Below are 17568 nucleotides of genomic sequence, written 5' to 3'. Positions count from 1 at the left end.
CAATAATGGCAATCCAACTCAAACTAACTTATGGAAAAGCAATACAGAGACTGGAGTATCTCATCAAATTAGTCCATCTCTAAAAAGGTCAGTGTTACCTGGCTTCTGGAACAACTAGAAACAGGCACTCAAATACTTCTGTACTCCCAATTCTGTTCTCAGCTCTGATTCTTTCTGCATATCAGTCTCATTCACCCCATTGTAGATATCTAAGATTTTACCAAAATTTGGGGACAGTTCTGTCAAACGCACCAGAATTCTACTCGAAAAGGGTTGACTCTGATAACTGCAGTTTGAAAAATCCTAGGAGAGAAGTCTGGTCGGTCTCTTTTTCAATCAATTGTGACTACAAGATGGTGCACAGATGGAATTAAGTGCCTATGTCTCTACTAGAAAACTGCAGTCAGGTTAGGATTATAATTACATAAGAGAAAAGGTATTTCTAGGAAAAAATCACATAGGTGAAGTGGGGGAGAAAGTTTTCAGAAAGGTATTTCTGCTCATAGGAAACTTGGAAAAATACTGCTGGCAAAACAATAGGTATTCACTGCAGAGAACTGACAAATATTAAACCAATAATCAGACACAAAAGTAAATTGTAACTTTGGTAAATGCTCAGTTATAACAGGGCACCTTATTAGAAGGTTGAGAAAGGCTATTTTGAAGAAATGTCGCTTAACTTGAAACAGAGAAGAGTGGGGAAAACAGTATCCCTGCAAAAGGAACAGTATGTGAGAGGCCTTAAGGTGGGAAAGTACTCAAAGCATTAAAAAAACTGACCGCCTCTTCCCCAAAAAAGGAAGGCTACTGTGTCTAGAGAATGATGAAAACATACAATACAACTTGGAGTTATGAATGCATAGACATAATCATGTCCATTGTGGGCCAAGTTGAAGATTTTGCATTTTTTCCTTCAAGTACAATGGGTTTGGGTTAAAAATGTGATAAGATGCAATGGATGTTTTCATAACTTACATCACACAGCTGAGAATTCCAGAGCCATGAAGGATAAAAGTAGAAGACATACACAAAGAAAAAAATTTGTAGTTGGGAAAAAGTGAGATGTGATGACTGAAATTACTCACTACTATGTTGCTATTTTGCCAGAGCCGTTTCCTTGCACTTTCTTCTGGTTTTGTAGTTTTCCATATCACCTGTCTTTGTTTTTTGTTTGTCTGTTTCTTCCAACTACATTGAAAATCAGCACACGGGATATTTATATTCAGCCAGGCTGATGGAGTCTGACATTTCCTAATATGTGCCCACCTGATCCAAGATCATAAAAACAAATGTAAGTGTATTGTGGACCAATTAGATTAAACTGTTACGTGAGGAGAGAAGAAAAAAAAAAGTAAATTTGAAACATCTTTCCGTAATAACTGTTCCGTAAAAATAACCATGTCATCGTCATACAAAGTTAGAAATGCCTGAGAGCTCATATATCCCATCGCCCGGTTTTCAGCAAGACTTCACCAAACAGATCAGTAATGAAGGTCATCACAGAAGGTGGAGACATCAACTTAAAGACGTCACAGAATTTGAGCCAACAATATATGCTATGCAAACAACGCTGATGATATGTGTCTTTATTTTTCTTTGTTATTAATGTTTCTAGGAATATAATGTGTTTGAGATAAACTTAGAATATAGCTACAATGTATAGAAGTAAAGAGCTATAGATACCCCAGCTTGTCTGCAGTGAGTACATACCTGATCTGGCACTGAGTCCAGCCACTTTTAAAATACAGCAGAAAGGGAAAATGAGTCAAAAATTACCAGTTACTTTTTCTACTCATTGACCACTAACCAATTTGATGAATCTTTTTTTTCTTCCAACTGGATGATTAATTTTGGTCCTGCGTAAAGATATCAATTGAATCATCAGGATAAGTTCACCAGTGAAACAAAGTTATTTGCAAGGCACCATATTTTTACATAGTAAAATCCTATACATTAAGTAAATGAACAGAACAACATAAACAGAGCGCTCCCTGGTTAGGATAGACTAAGCTATTCTGCTGCCGAAGAGATCACACATTAATTTAGTGGCTTAAAAAATAACAAAGGTCTATTTCTCACTCGTGTAATATCCCAGGGTAGGTGTTTTGGGGCAGTGGTCAGCTCCCTTCATGCCATGATTCAAACACCCAGAGGACAGTAGTTCTATCATCAACAAATGACTTCCTGAGTGGCCACACTCTGGTCATCTCAGCCAGTAGGAAGAAAGAAAAGAGTACTTACAGCAAGACATACAAGTTTTTTTGTTGTTGTTTTTTTTTTTTTTGGCGGGGAGGAGGTCACCTGAGAATTCAATTACATGGCAATGCCTACTTGCAAAGAAGTCTGATATATGTGGTCTCTGGTAAGACAGCTGAATTTTACCCTACTCTATAACTTCGAATGAAGAAGAACATGGATTTTAGTGGACACCTACTAATCAGGTGTTTAGAAAAACATAAAATTCAGAATATCATTCAAAAACCGACAGAGACTTAAAATTTAAGTCCTCAGTTCTGATGTGGGTCTGTGGAGCCTCTATGCCCTTGGCCAACAGAGCAACTGTGGGAGTTGTGAGGGAGATACTCCTTTATGGGGGTGGGTGTCAGCTGCACTTACGAGCTGTGTGATCTTGAGTGTTCTCATAGTAAAGTCACCTCACAGGATTATGGTGTCAAGTTAATGACTTTAAGTCATATGATAGAGTAAAACATAGAGTACCTCAGTGATAGTCACAGAATGAAAGCAGAACAGATGAGACGTTGCGCCTCAGTTTCCCATATCTTTTGACCAGAGAGATTCTATCTTGTGATAGAATGAGACTAAGACAGCTTCAGGCAAAGTGGATCTGCTGGCTCAGAACTCTCAACACATTTAAGGTTAGGATATGTTTGCAGACTACGTAGAATTTAGGGTTCTACGACGTGATACTTGGCTTATCCAGAAAGTCCTGTGGTCCATCCTGCCCTTCTAACCTCAGTGTTCCCAAGGGAGCTGCACACATGAGCTGCACACGTAATTTAGTCAGGCACACATGAGACTCAACGTGGGAGTCCCTGGGCTGGGTCAGAGACCACAGCCTGGGTTTCTCTCCCTCTTGGGAAAATCCACATCTTTATTGGTAAAGTATTCAAGTGAGAAGGAACAGGTATGGTGGCATAGAAAGAAAGAACATAAATGAAGGAACCTATCCTATACGGTTAACTTCCTCAGCCAGCCAAATAGAAAGAGAAAAGAGAAGGGAAAGATACATTAGCAGATATTGTAATTAGAATTCAGAACCAAATGAGAGGGAGAAATTTTGAGGAATTGGCTCAAGGCTATCAGGGGCTGCAAGATCTGAAATCTACAGGACAGACGAGCAGCCTGGAGATTCTGGGAAGGGTTGTCACAGTCTTGATATGAATTCCTTCTTCTTCTGGAAATCTGAGTCTTTGTTCTTAAGGCTTTCAACTGATAAATTGAGACTCACTCACATTATTAAGGGTAATCTGTTTTACTCAAATTCTCCTGATTTAAATGTTAATCGAACCTAAAAAATATCTCGCAAACAATGCAGTTTGTTTGACCAAACAATTGCAGTACGAGTATAGCCCAGTCAAGTTGACACCTAAAATTAAACATCACGGCAGGGAATGGCCTTTAAACACACAGAAACCTAACAACTGAGGGTGCAGAGCCCAGCCAGTACCCTGAAATTGAATTCATCAGATTGGTTAGATCATTTTTTCCTTGAGAAGCAGATAGGGAGATGCTAAAAGAAAGCAGAGACTTTCCTCTCCTACTCAAGAAGGGTCCCTATTTTTTTCTTTTTTTGGCAGGGGTGGGTGACAGGGCTACTAAATAAAATTTATGAGGCAAGCCAATCAAATCAAATAAGGATAAATGATCCTTATATAAGCATTGCAGTAGACTTTGAAAATCTCTACATAATTTTATAACAAACGCATCCTAAATAAATAATATGTATGTATTTTTATGGGGAGGAGAGTTAATATTTAATATTAAACTTACTCTTATCAAAAGGAGGCAAGAAAGAACTAGGTTATTGGTTCTGGAAACATGCTAAAATGCAAGCAATGTGATAAATCTTTTGTAAGTTGTATTTTATAAGTTTGCTCTAAACAGCATTGCTGAATATTTTCTGATAAATTGTACAGGAAATTGGCATCCTTTAAATCTTCTGAGGCACCAAATAGTAATAGAATACATTAAAATGAAGCATAGCTACAATTTATGTTGAGCATCAAAGACACGGGATAAATTTGTTTTAAATGAGAAAAGTTTATGAACTAATTAAACTATTTTTTGACTAGGGAAAATAATTTAGTCCTAGTACTATAGAATTAGCAAATTCCTTTGTTCATGGGGGTTGAAATTTTATGGAGATATAAACAACAAAAGGAACAGATAACCTGTAATGTGTCTAAACAAGGGAAAACTCAATGGTTACAAAGGAACACTTGTTCACTCTTTGGTATATTTAATCAATAGATATTCTGAAAGCCTGGAATATGCAGGGCTCTAATGTGTAAGATAAAAATCTCAACCCTCAGAGCAACTCTTCTCAGCTTTGTGTTGTAGAAATATTCTATAAGATGATGTCACTTTTTTTTCCGCTCATCCAATCAAAAATGGTTTGTTCTGCTAAGATGCAATTGTTTTTGATACTAAAACATTTCGTGAGAGTGTTTCATGGAAAAGGGGGTGAGAGGCTAACGTGTTTCACACTCACTATACTGAAGTGATTTTTTTTCCTCCCTGGAAGAATTTCAATAATAGTGGGCATTAGAAAGTTATAAGAATATAATTCTAAAATCCAAACGTAGCTGAAGAAATCCAGCATGCATGATATCTCACCTTTGTTAAAGAGTAATGTCCACTGTTTTCCTGACGCCACCAGCACTGTGGCTAGCCCAAAGAGGACACGTTCTTCACTCTTTTAATCATAGTATCACCTCTATAGAGATAAACATAGCAACTCTGCTGGGGCTTTGTGTAGTATTTGTTCCCACTCGATGCTTCAGTGTAAGCAATCACAGTTCATATATGAAAATCATATATGTTCTCAATTTCAACTGGTAAAAGTATGAATTAAAGAAAACAATCATATGCATGTACATGTGTACACACACACACACACACACACACACACACACACACATTTTTCTCCCCTAGTGATACCTGTGTTTCCCATAGAATTCCACAAGTCTGAAAAAATACACTGCTCCATTCGCATTGAAACACCCTCCACACTCATTCGACCATGCATACACTTGCACAAATACACACACACTAATAAGCACACATTGCTGGGTCATATGGTAATTCTATTCTTAATTTTTTGAGGAAACTCCACAGTGCCTTCCATAGCGGCTGCACCAATCTTCATTCCCACCAACAGTGTATGAGAGTTCCTTTTTCTCCACAGCCTCTCCAACACTTGTTATTATTTGTCTTGTTGATGATAACCATTCTAACAGGTATGAAGTGATAACCATCAACAAAACAAAGAGGCAACCAACCCAATGGGAGAAGATATTTGCAAACAACGCCTCTGATAAGGGGCTAATATCCAAAATATGTAAGGAACTCATACAACTCAACAACAAAAAGACAAACAGTCCAATTAAAAAATGGGCATAGGACATGAACAGAAACTTCTCCCAAGAAGACATACAGATGGCCAACAGATATACGAAAAAATGCTCGACTTCATTAGCTATTTGGGAAATGCAAATCAGAGCTCTGTTATTTCTAGTAATGTGTACTTATAAATTCCTTCTTTGCCATCCATGCTCTGATCTATGACGACACATTGTTAGTATTCTCTGACTTACAGTGGATGTAATTTTTCTGGCAGTTTGGCTAGACTGTACTCAGGTCATTAGTTCCCTTCTTATTTCTTCCCTGTATATTTTTCCCAGACTCATTGGTTGGCCTCAAAGTCTTATGACAGGTGGAAACATGAGATTCTTTGCTGCCATTTGGTGATTTCTTTCTTCCTTTCTTTCTCTTTCTCTCTCTCTCTTTCTCTCTCTCTTTCTTCCTTTTTTTCAATTATTTTAAAAGTAAGCCATATTCTATTTTCAAGTACATTGCATGTTGTTCATGTGTAGTTTTGTTTGTCTTCCTGGATTTTCTCTATTATTAGGTAGGAAATATTGAGGTACACAGACTTAATCACTACTATCTCTTCAGCTACCCAATTCACTTCTCTTTTTGATGAGAAACCAGAGTTCAAACACTCCCCACAGGGACTAGCTCAAAGGCATTACCTAAATGTTTTCCAGTCAATGGTTAACTCTATTATTGAGGCTTTACAGGGTACCGTAGTCTAACTAGGTCCAAGACAAATTTCCCTTAAAATTCTCCATATTAGAGATTTCTTCATGTATGCATTTAAAAATATTTACTCCCCCAAAGGTGAAATTGCTGAGTCTTTAGGAAGCAGATCTCCTACTTTCAATATGCCCAAAGTCCCAGAATAAATAACTCCATTATTGAAGTTAAAACCTAGAAGAGGCCTTAGAGATTATCTGGTATGATTAGAAATTTAAAACTTAGGTAAATAAAACAATTTTTTAAAGTTGTCATAGATACTGAGTCATTACCAGAAACCAGGTCTCCAGATTCTCAGTCCAGTGCTGTTTTTTTCCTTTGTTTTTTTTGCATCGAACGTGTGCTTATTTATTTTACACTTATAAAAGAAATGCCCCATCCTTCTGTCCCCCCTTTAAAAGTCTCTTTTCACAAACATTTAAAAATTGAAACCATATGAAGATAGACAAGTACATTTCAGTACAATTATTTTTTAGTGTAGCTGTCATAATTATTAAAGTTTCAATTTCTTACAAGTGACCAATGCCCAGGTGACTTAAAAGGCAGTAAGGAAGATTCCATCTTACAAGTTAGCAAATTCTAGTATAAGAATAGTCCATGTGTTAGAATAGCTTTTCCTTTAAAAAATATGGAATGCTTCATGATATGCTTGTCATCCTTGCTTAGGGGACCATGCTAATCTTCTCTGTATCATTCCAATTTTAATACGTGTGCTGCCAAAGCAAACACCAGTGCTGTTTTTATGCTCTAATGCCTAGTTTGTATGAGAAAATGCTCCAACAGTATCAGGAACTGCATAGTTACTAAGGGTTAAGTTTAGTACTCTAGCCTGAACAGAAAACTCAGATTCTATGTACTTCTTATAAGTTACTTGACTGCCAACCAGAGCTTCTCAATAGCCCAGAGGACACAGATTGTAGTGTCATATGTGCCCTTAGTTGATAACAAACCAATCAAAAACAAATAGAGTTGATCCTCACACCAACCAGTAAATATATGATTTCTAGCAAGTTTTGTGAAATATTGAAAATGATTATCAACCTACATTTCCACCTTTATGGACTGGTGGTCCTCTGTGAACTCATGAACTAAATGGGAATCCACGAACTCGATTTTTTAGATCCCTTTTAACTAGGCCATTCTTTGCCTTTCTGATAGTATATATCAAATCATCATTCATTCAATAGAAGTACAAGAACACCTACCTCATAATAAATATGCTAATCCACATAAAGGTATTTGAATTTTGATATATTCATAAAGAAATCTTTCCTCTATCATGCAAAAAAAAAAAAAAAGAGTAAATTTATATTTTTGAGGGTAGGGTCAAAACTGGCCTTTCCAGCTCTCAAATATTTGAGCTCTTTGTAACACAGTCTTCAAACCTTGGATGAAGTAAACAGATTTGTTTTGCTAGAGACACTAATTTGTCACTACCATCGCCTATGGGTATGACATACACACTCGTCGGTGCACACTGCTTTGTCTTAGAAGGGAAGAAGGGATGACCTTCTCTTTATAAGCTGGTTTCCACAGAAGTGACATTTTCTCATGTTGTCAGCATTTAATTTTCCACCGATGCACTTACAACTTTTCATGAACAGTTGAATGCAAATGTGACACTAACCCTGAACGAAGCATGGCTTTCTTCTTAGAGCCGTTAGTGCTGAAACAATGGCAAGAAATAAACACACCACTGGCCCTTTTCCATGGTGAAGTTTCTCACTGCAAACTCACCAACAACTTTTGACCTCTAGACCCAAAGACCATCAATTAGCCAGCATACAGCGGTGGAACATAGTGAAGCAGCAGCATCATTTAGCTGTCACCCAGTTAACATCCTACCAGAGGTTGAAAAGCAATTTGCCCAATATTTAACTGCCAGAGAGAATTCTTTATTAGCTTTTGGATAGGTTTGCCTTTCAATCGGATGATTTGAATAGCTTCTGTGGTAGGAGAGATGCTGCCCTCAGATAATGATTCTGCATTTCACCTCATCATTAATGCTTTGGACCTCAAGGGAAGTCACTGTGCCTTTTATGAAGGTCGAAGCATTTTATAACCTTAATAAAGACTCATAGCCTCAGGAATAGCAAGTGGGAGCAAGTGTGGGGGATTGACTGAATAAAAATATCACTAAATTGCCACTTCAGACTACACTACTTGAAGGATTTAGAAGGCAAATCAACAGTTAAAGAGTACAATGGCACCTCAAACTTCAGTGCTATTCAAAAATACATACATAGAAACTGGCATTATTCAAAGAAAAAGGAGAAATTGTATATATTTTTCCTGTCTGGAAAAGCTTTTATTATGTAATTTTATATTTAATTGCTAAATATTTCACATGTGTGCTATACAGAGATAGGTTAATGAGCCCTTGATAGAATTGAATTCAAAATAATTAATAGTCATGGTGGTTGTTAGTTATTGTAAATTTATTCCTATATAGAATTTAGGTCACTGTATTTTGAAGTGTGAAATGAATACAAGATAATAAGCAAGAGTGATTATGAAAACTATATCATTGTCTACATTTCCCAAAGGATAGGTCACTCTGTCCCAAATATTACTGATAAATCACAGCTTTCAATAAATAACTTACTTAAGGGTATTGTCTGGCAGAATCACCCCAATTTATAAATTCAGTGAACTCTTTTTTAGTTTTCTTAGGCTTCTACTTCTTCCTTTCAGGTATAGTTTACCAGCCATATTTATGTTCACAAGAATTGAGAAAGAAAACAGGAGCCGCTATGTCAGGCATTGTGATAGAATAATATATAATTATCTTTGACCTTCATAGAAACATTTAGAGGAAGGTGTATTATTCCTATTTACAGACTGTAGATCAGAGAGGATATAATTTTGCAAAGTCATATTCCTGATGAGTATTAGAGGTGAGTTCTGCTGAATTCATTCTGTCTTTTGGGTTCAGTAAATCATACTGTGTAATGCAGCAATAAGAGAGAACAGACCAGGTGCCCAAGACATGGAAACAACTGAAGTGTCCTTCAATAGATGACAGGATAAAGAAAATGTGGTACATACATACAATGGACTAATACTTGGCCATAAGGAAAGATGAAATAGTGTCATTTGCAACAACATGGATGGATCATGAGATTATCATGCTAAGCAAAATAAGTCAGACAGAAAAAGATGAAGACCATATGACTTCACTCACATGTGGGATATAAAACTGAAAGCAACAAATGAACAAGACAAACAAAGGAAAACTCATAGACACAGAAAATAGTTTAACGCTTAGAAGAGGGTAAGCGGGGAGGTAGGTGGTAAGAGAGGGAAACAGGGATCAAATATATGGTGATGGAAGAATAACTGACTTTGGGTGTTAAATACACAATGCAATATATAGGATACATGTTATAGAACTGTACACTTGAAACCTATATAATTTTACTAACCAATGTCACTCCAATAAATTAAATAAAAATTAAAAACAGAAAAAGCAGGCCAGGAGGGTTGGGGAAGGGGCTAGAGTAAGACAGTGGTTGGAATGCCTGAAATGGTCCTCAGACTGGTAATACACTTGACGAGAGGGCTGGTTCTCAGGGTGAGTACAGGGGAGCCTGATATGATACACTGACCCTGAGGAAAGTAATGCTCTAGTTTTGAGTTAGCAGCTTGAAGTAGAAACTGAATAGTCAGCCTTGTAGACAGGTAACTGACTAGAAAGCCATTGGGTTTCCCAAGAAATTGTCCAATAAACTACAGGAAATTTTCAAATTTTCAACTTTATTTACCCACTACTCTATGAATTCAAGCTATGTGAGGATAGGTTGTGGATCTATTTTTCACTTAATCCCAAATATCTGGGAAATTCTTGCTAAAAAGTATATTCTCAATAAGTGAATAATAAAAGAGATCAAAATTCAAGCTAGGCAGAGGGCAAAAGTCAGGGTTAAAGTTCAGATACCCATCCTAAGGCCAAAGATACTGTTTCTGGAAGTAGGTAGCACTTAGCAACTGGAATACATTAGTGTGCCCAAGAATTCACAGAATGTAAGAACAATGTTTAGTAACTTTAATTTTTTCATTAAAATCTGCCACATCAACATACTGACTTTTAGAATAAGAGCTTCCGTCCAGCTGGCCAGAGTTGCATTACAGAGCAGAAAGCCATTTGACCGTTTGAGGTTTATTCAATATATTCCTAGTCTTTGTAACACAGAGATATACCCACCCTTAATGCTGGAGCTGATCTGTCGCTTATTCCAGTTCCAATAAGCACCACATCTCAGCCCTAAAATGTTTATATCCTCTTACTTTAACCTTCATTCATTCATTCATTTATCCCCACATAAAGAGGGTGCCAAAAAAATGTACACACATTTTAAGAAAGGAAAAACCTGTATTAAAATTGTAATACTCAATCTATACCAATAACAAAAGATGAATACAAGTCACATGTATACATTTTTTGGCAACCCCGGTATTTATTAATGTCATACTGTATCAGGCAATGGGGTATAAAAGTTAGCTTAATAGCCATCCTGGAGCATACCAGTTGGCAGAGAAAACAGAAAATTATGCAAGAACTTGCAATGTAAAAGTCTTTGATAAGGAAAAGTATGGAATGTTAGAAATCACATAGTTGGCATTCCCAGGTATTTTGCCCGAAGTCAGAGTGTCCTTCTGGTATCTCCTCCCTTTATTCAAGTCTTTTTTTTTCAGTAGATATAGCAAAGGGACATTTTTCAAAGAAATTGATCAACACAAAATGTGTCACACATCTCAGCATAAAGAATAGTCCTGACTGTGAACTGCAATTATTTATATATATATATATATATATATATATACACACACACACACACACACACACACACACACACACACACAAGAAGTGGAGTACAGCATTAGGAATAGAGACAGTGAAAATGTAATGGCTGTATGTGACGTCAGAGGGGTAGTAGATGGCGGAAGATGGGTTATCACTGTGTGAGGGATACAAATGATAAATGTCTATTATATTGTTTTGTACACCTGAAACTAATTAAAAAAATAAAATAAAAAAAAGAATAGTCCTACTTATATACAATGGAATACTACTCAGCCATAAGAAAATATGAAATACTGTCATTTGCAACAATATGGATGGATCTTTAATATCCTGCTAAGCAAAATAAGTCAGATGAATAAAGTCAAGAACCATATGACTCATATGTGAGATATAAAACTGAAAGCAACAAATGAACAATCAAGGCAAACTAACAAAAACGTATTAGCAGAGACAATGGTTTAGTGGTTACCATAGGGAAAGGGGGTTGAGGGAGGTAGAAGAGGGTTAAGGGGGTCAAGTATATTGTAACAGAGGAGACTTGATTTTGGGTGGTGAACACACAATGCAATATGCAGATGATGTATTATAGAATTGTAAAAAAAGAAAGAAGGAAATAAAAAATACGACTTAAAAAAAGATTGCCCTGGTAAATGGGAAAAAAAAAGAATACTCCATTTCTTGCATCAGCTTGTTTGTCATCATGAACACTGACTCTTGAGCTGATCTGTATTCCATCTTTGCTCTTAAACTGGGGTAATTAAAGCGAGATGTGCAACTTCTGCCTCCAGTTATATGTACTAATTTAATCCTTTCCTGATCTTGGTCTCCATTTGCTCATTTCCTTCACTACTAACTTCATTCCCTTATCTTTTTGAGGTGCCTCAAGGAATGGAATAAAATGAGATATGAGTAAATAAATATATCATCCCAGTAAAACTCCTTTTACCTATTGGGCATCTGGGGACTTTGTATATAGCAAATTGTCTTACATATGTATTTTCCTTTCTGGACAACTAGACTGAGAATGAGATTGAAATTTCCTTTTAATATTTCAGTGTTTGAGGGGCCTAGAAGTATTACTTTCAATCCAATGAGGTAGGACACATGTAGAAAGACGATACATGCATTTATTCCTTCACATCATCCTTCATTCACTACTTATTCATTATAGGGCCATTTTGTGCCAGCCACTGTTATAAACCCTGGGAGATTAAGTAGCACAAATCAAATAAAAATCCTTGGCCTCAGGGAGATGGCATTCTAGAAGAGACAAACACATGCTCTGTTCGAAGATGAGAAGTATTACAATAAAATATGATGGCAGGGAAAGAGGATAGAGATAGATGGGGTATAGTTTTATATAAGAAGGTCAGAGAAAAAAAATTCCTGATAAAATATCTATGGGATATGAAAAAATGATCATGAGATTTTTCTGGGGAAGAAGCTTCCAGGCAGAGGGAACAGCAATTTCAAAGACACTAATACAGGAGTAGTGTTGGCAAGTTTGAGGAATACTAAGTAGGCCACTGTGACTGGAGTAGAATGATGGGGGTTAACAGAAAATGAGGTCAGGGAGGTAAAGATTGTACAGATTGTCACATGAAGCAAGGGTGGAAACAAAGGGACCATTTCGGGGACAATTTGAAATAAACCAGGGAAGTGATGATGGTGCTTAAATGACACTGGCAACAGTGGAGGTGCTGTGAAATAATCAGGTTCCAGAGACATTTTGAAGAGAAAGTTGAGAGATTTGGCTAATAGATATGATGTGTGCAGCCAGATATCTAGCTTGTGAATAAGAAATAGAGGGCTGATCAAGTTGACTAAACTGAGCAATATTAGGATAGACAAATACAAGTCACGCAAGGGTGAACCCTGAGTAAAGAAAGAGGCTTTGGGTAAAAGCCAGGAAGGAAGAGGAAGCAGGCATAGAACAGAATAAAGGCAAGGGGATGGAGAAAAACCACTTCAGGGTCAAGAGCAGCCTGATTCTAAGCTCAGGAGGACACAAGAGCTACATGCCAATGGCCATTAACTATTAACTGCAACTATTGGACCAGCTCTCTCCCACGGCCTCCAAATAGACACAGGTACCTCATTAGAAGGCTGTCCAAAAATTCTGGCCTTGGGCCCGCCTTATTGACAAAACTGGCTTATAAAAAGTTGCTTGTGGGTGCGGCCAAATGGCTCAGTTGGTTAGAGCACCAGCTCACAACAACAAGGTTGCCGGTTCAATTCCCACAAGGAATGGTGGGCTGCGCCCTCTGCAACTAAGATTAAAAACAGTGACTGGACTTTGGAGCTGAGCTGCACCCTCACACAACTAGATTGAAGGACAACGACTTGGAGCTGATGGGCCCTGGGAGCCGATGGGCACTGTTCCCCAATATTCCCCAATAAAATAATAATAATTTAAAAAGTATAAGTTCTAAAAAAAAAAAAAAAAATTGCTTGTGTAACCCATGAGCAGAGTGACTGTCACTAATGTATTTTACTTTATTTGGATTCCAGGATTGACTCACCTTAGAGTGAATTTTCCTTTAGAGTTAATTTGGCCTTGGTGAAGGTACAATTTGCTGTTTTTTGTTGTTGTTGTTTTGTTTGTTTGTTTTTTCCTGTGTACTTGTATGTTTTCTCATAAATGTGATTACATTTTCATCTGTGTATTTGCTCTGGCATTCCCAATGGCAGTGGGCATTTTGAAGTAGTGACAAGTGTGGGATCTTTCTATCTATACCACTCAAATGGTTGGTCCCTCCACACAAGCTAAAACCAAGGCCAATTTTTGTTACCCCAAGACAGAGGAAACTCATTTAGAGTTGTATGCCAAACAGTCTTTCCACGGCCTCAGATATTACTGACAACTGGCAACTTTCATATAATGCGATGTTTAGATAACCACAATGTTGTTAAATTGGGTCCATTGGGGATCTTATTTGAGTCTAGATATAAACTCTTCTAACATTAAAAGACTATTATTTTTCTTTGCTGAATAATGATGAATGATTCAGTCAATTCTAGAATAATAAGATTCTCTCACCCCAGCTCTATAAGTTAGATGTTATTTTTTTAAAAACAAATGTGCAAGGCATTATGAGGTCAGAGCCCTCCTTTCTTTTGCTTGAGAAAATACTTATTTTTTAAAGCTGTGAATGATAAGAAAAAACAGAGGAAAACAAGATTTTTAAGCTGATAGCTTAGCAAAAGAAAAATTATTCTACTTCATGGAGGATTGTAGGGGAAGAAGAAAAAAAGTAAAGGAGTGAAATTATACCCATGGGGAATGATGCACTTATCCTAGGCTCTTAAATCCTGGCTATAATTCTTCATTAACCTCCAGCTAAATTTATCATTATTAGAAGTTTTATGAGGACCTTAAAATAGTAATGGCTGTTAGAAGTTACTAAAGACTAATCACAAAAAAAGAAACGTGGGTAAATGTCATGATGAAACAACATACACACACACACACACAAATACCCACACAAATTTCCATTAAATAGAGAAAAGTTTTAACTTTATAAATAATGCAAGTAAAACAATGCCATTATTTTTACTTATAAAATAGGCAAAGATCTTCTTAAAAGATAATATCCAAGTTGACAAGTAACCTTTTATGAAATAAATGTGCCTTCTCATACATTGAATAGATGACAAATTGGTATTTTTAGGAGAATATTTTGGAAATATGTGCCCAAATCACTAAAAATGTTGATAACATTTTGATCCAGACATTTCACATCTGGGAATTTACCCGGATAAAAATAAGCAATGAATTATGGATTGACTTTGAATGATGTTTATGAAAGTGTTAATTGCAATAATGAAATATTATGAACATTTAAATATTCAAAAATAAGAAATAGTTCAATAAATTATAATATGTTGTATGAAGGTTAAGTACATTTTGAAGCTGATATAAGAAACATTTGTTAACATAATGTAAAAGGGAAAAATTAGGATACTAATTACATATTTGGCAGAATTACAATTGTATTAAATAAGCAAACAAATAAATATTTACACATGCCATACAGGGTAAAATAACTAAAAGAAAATTCACGAAAATATTAGCTGTGATTTCACTGACTGGGAAATTATGGATAACTGTTTATAAATATTCTTTTTAAAATTAAATTTATTGAAGGTGACATTGGTTAATTATATAGTTTTCAAGTGCACACTTCTATAATACATCATCTGTATATTGCATTGTGTGTTCACTTCCCAAAGTCACCACCCATCTTCTTCCATCAACATATATTTGACCTATTTACCCTTTTCTGCCTACCCGCCCCCACTCCTTTTACCCTCTGGTAACCAATAAACTGTTGTCTGTGTCTATGAGTTTTTGTTTGTTTGTTCATCTTTATTCATTTGCTGCTTTCAGTTTTATATCCCACATGTAAGTGAAATCACATGGTTCTCTTTTTCTGTCTGACTTATTTTGCTTAGCATGATAATCTCAAGATACATCCATGTTATTGCAAATAGCCGTATTTTATCTTTTCTTATGGCTGAATAATATCCCATTGCATATAGTACCACATCTTCTTTATACAATCATCTATCGAAGGACACGTCAGTTGTCTCCATGTCTTGGCAGTGTGAATAATACTGTCGTGAACATAGGGGTACATATATCTTTAAAAATGAATGTTTTAAGATTTTGGGATTAGATTCCTAGAAGATGGATTGCTGGGTCATATGATAACTCTATTCTTAATTTTTTGAGGACCCTCCATATTGTTTTCTATAGTGGCTATACCAATTTACCTTCCCACCAATAGTTTGTGATGGTCTTTTTTTCTTCCCAACCTCTCCAACACTTGTTATTACTTGTCATGTTGATAATAGCCATTCTAACAGGTGTGAGGTGGTATCTCATTGTGGTTTTGATTTGCATTTCTCTAACAGTGAAGTTGAGCATATTTTCATGTCTGCTGGCTGTTTTCATATCTTCTTGGGAGAAGTATTTGTTCAGATCCTCTGCCCATTTTTTAATTGGACTGTTTTGTTGTTGTTGTTGTTGAGTTGTATAAGTTCTTTATATATTTTGGATATTAGCTCCTTATCAGTGGTATTGTTTGCAAATGTCTTCTCCCATTTGGTTGGTTGCCTCTTTGTTTTCTTTACAGTTTCTTTTGCTGTGCAAAAGCTTTTTTAACTTGATATAGCCCCATTCATTTATTTTTGCTTTTATTGCCCTTGTCTTTGAAGTCAAATTCATAAATCTAAGACCAAGGTCCATAAGTTTAGTACCTATGACTTCTACACAATTTATTGTTTCAGGTCCTATATTTATGTCTTTGGTCCATTTTGAGTTAATTTTGGTATACATATTCATATTTATATATTTCTTGAACTAGATTGTAAGCCAAAGAGAGGGAGAGAGAGATAGGTTTTTAAAAGCATGTGTTCTTTGCAGAGTGAGTGCTTAGTTATTTAAGTGAAAATAAAAATATGAACAAGCAAATATAGTTATTAAATATCTACAAAGCCCAGCCTTTCAGAGAAAGCCACAGACTGACAACTCTGAGAATAATGTATGGGTTAGCAAGGAAAGCAGCATGAATATTTTCTCTTTTGAAAGAACCATGAGATTCTGCATATTTAATATAAAGCTGTGAAAATGTCTGCTTTCATGATCTGATATGAAAGATCCACACACATAAAAACTCCTCAGAGTTCAATTTGTCTCCTTTGCTGAGTGACTGAGTCAGTCTCTCCTGGGAAGCCACCTTATCTTTCAGAGAGTCTGAACATTGTGGTGAGCCAAAACTTTGCCCCCAAACCTCAATGTTCCCTTTAGGACATAGGCTAATTTCATATATATAATATATATATGAAAATATATATATGTGTGTGTATATATATATATATATATATATATATTTTTTTTTTTTTTTTTTTTTTTTTTTTTGCTTCCTTGAGCTTCTGACATCCAAACAGGGCACTTCCATCAATGACCATTTCTATGTATATATATGTGTGTGTGTGTGAAAATAAGAATGTTATTTTCTATGTCTATTGAGGATATGGCATCACAGACTATTTGCACTAATTTTATGTTTTGTGCATTCCTTTCTCTGTATTTTTGTTCATTTTTCTTATTCCTCTTAAGAATCTTATTTTCTCCTCTGTTCGCTTAAGTCTAATATCTCCTCCACGGTCCAACGTAAGTCCTCCATGTTCTGTGAAAACTTCCTTGACTCAACGGTGCTCAGTGTATCTCTCCCTTGAGCACTTAAAATCCTTCAATTTAACAATTGAACACAGGGTAATTTTTTCCATAGCTTTCCAATTTATCTGGGGGTACTACTAGAAGTCAGAAATCTTGAGGAAAAATAGTCCTCTTTTTCTCCCCTATGCCTAACACAGTGCTGTTCACATGCAGTAAAAGCTAACTGAATGATTTCTGAACA

General features: G+C 36.1%; 1 non-coding gene across 1 annotated transcript; it reads right to left on the bottom strand.

Moving 5' to 3' along the window:
• Nucleotides 1–6961: 6961 nt before the first annotated feature.
• Nucleotides 6962–7068, bottom strand: LOC117012004 (U6 spliceosomal RNA). The gene has a single exon (XR_004421086.1). It is a non-coding gene; the product is annotated as a U6 spliceosomal RNA (small nuclear RNA).
• Nucleotides 7069–17568: the final 10500 nt, after the last annotated feature.

This window comes from Rhinolophus ferrumequinum, chromosome 19 (assembly GCF_004115265.2).
Source record: "Rhinolophus ferrumequinum isolate MPI-CBG mRhiFer1 chromosome 19, mRhiFer1_v1.p, whole genome shotgun sequence".
In the NCBI taxonomy this organism is placed as follows: Eukaryota; Metazoa; Chordata; class Mammalia; order Chiroptera; family Rhinolophidae; genus Rhinolophus; species Rhinolophus ferrumequinum.
The sequence above is the reverse complement of the archived record's forward strand: the minus strand, read 5'-3'. Positions and strand labels throughout refer to the sequence as shown.